This window comes from Euprymna scolopes, chromosome 46, assembly GCF_053919585.1.
Source record: "Euprymna scolopes isolate OS-2025 chromosome 46, ASM5391958v1, whole genome shotgun sequence".
Classification (NCBI taxonomy): domain Eukaryota; kingdom Metazoa; phylum Mollusca; class Cephalopoda; order Sepiida; family Sepiolidae; genus Euprymna; species Euprymna scolopes.
In genome coordinates, this window is record NC_136527.1 from 80,642,042 (window position 1) to 80,643,649 (window position 1,608).

Here is a 1,608-nt window from a genome sequence, read left to right on the forward strand (position 1 = left end):
AAAAAAATTAATGGATGGATCAAAAGTTATGGGGCAAAATGTGTCATGTTTTGGCCATTTACGGGCATTTTTTTTTACCACTTTTGAGTCCCTGAGGACGCAATGTGAATTTTCGCAAAAAAAGATTTTACTGTGCACATGTATTTAGTGAAATACAATTTGTGGTAAAATTTTAGGTAAAACTAATGGACGGTTATCTGGCAATCGTCCGGACTAACGGACGGACGTCACTGAAAACATAGGTCTCTCTCCGATAAATCGGGGGACCAATATATGGTGCTTAAATGACAATCATTAAAAATTAATATATAATCTTTTAAATAATATTATACTCACATTTAAAAAAAAAAAACCCTGAAAATTGAACAATTCGATTACAAAAAAAAATATAATTAGCTAAAAAAATATGGTGTTTAAATGACAATCATTAAAAATAAATATATAATATTTTGAGATAATATTTATACTCACATTTTTTATAAAGCAGGTTACGATTTTCGTCGATGTGGAATTTCAAGCAGGAAACTATAAAACGTTCTTGTTAATATCTATCAACGAAGAATGTGAGCCAAGCCTGGACTCTTCTCGTTTTATAGGAATAAAAAAAATGTGACGTCAGAATATGATAGCGATTTGATTGGATAAACAAACCAGGATGTTCTGTTCAATTTCTGAGAAAAAAAGCCGATAAATATGGGTTTCTAGGAATTCTAACACCCACTTACATTACAAAAAAAAAAAAAAGAGTAAGAGTGAGAGGCAACGGAGAGAGAAGGAAGACAAAGAGTCGTTTAATGCAGAAATATTCATTGATTTTGTTGAGTCATACATTATGAAATGAGAACAAACAATCTGAACATACGTCCACAAATATTCTAAAGATACGTCCATTTTGTCTGCGCGTTTATCAATGAAAATTCCATTTTAAAGGCTCAAATGCGCATAGCCTGACGATTCCCTACAGGCATTAAACGCGTAGATTACGTATAACTTAATTGTCATATATATTTTATCTACCATATATTTTTTGTTTTATTTTACTTCAGCCAAAGTTCTCAGAAACCAAGTGGCCCACAACCTGGAGGTAACACTTGAACTCTGTATGAGATACATAGATATTCGAATGTTCCATTAAAGTTCTTTATCTTTCAAACATTGATTTATTAAAGAAATTAAGAACATAATTTGTCTCTCCCCAATTAACCATTTTCATATATTGTAGTATATCTTTCATTTTGGTATCTTGGTCTTACTTGATTTCATGGCAAGAATTTATCTAGTCTGGTGGAGTATCCAGCTTCGTGCTGTTACTAAAGGTAACATCATTTGGAGAAGGTGCACCATTCCTCGTAAAAGATAATGTGAGTCAGCCATAGTAAGGAGATCTTATTTGGGCAGCGAATACTATGTTTTTTTTTGAATATTTAGTCAGGGTTTACTTCTATGGAAAAAGTATCCTCATGCCAGATTGTTCTGAAAAAAAACACTGTACAGAGAGACCTTAGGCACTCGAGGACAGTTTCTAGTAAGCATTCAAGTTCTCTCCAGTAGGTATTCAACAAAGTAGATAAAATATCACAAATGATAAACATTCAGCAATATTTTTAC

At 32.3% G+C, this 1,608-nt stretch overlaps 1 protein-coding gene across 1 annotated transcript in view; it reads right to left on the reverse strand.

Annotated features, from left to right (window-relative positions):
- Positions 1–628, reverse strand: part of LOC145270926 (uncharacterized) — a 9,189-nt gene extending 8,561 nt beyond the window's left edge. The window contains exon 1 of the mRNA XM_080126474.1: positions 472–628. The gene's annotated coding sequence lies outside the window, so the exon portion shown is untranslated. The remainder of the gene's footprint in view (positions 1–471) is intronic.
- Between the last annotated feature and the right edge of the window lie 980 nt (positions 629–1,608).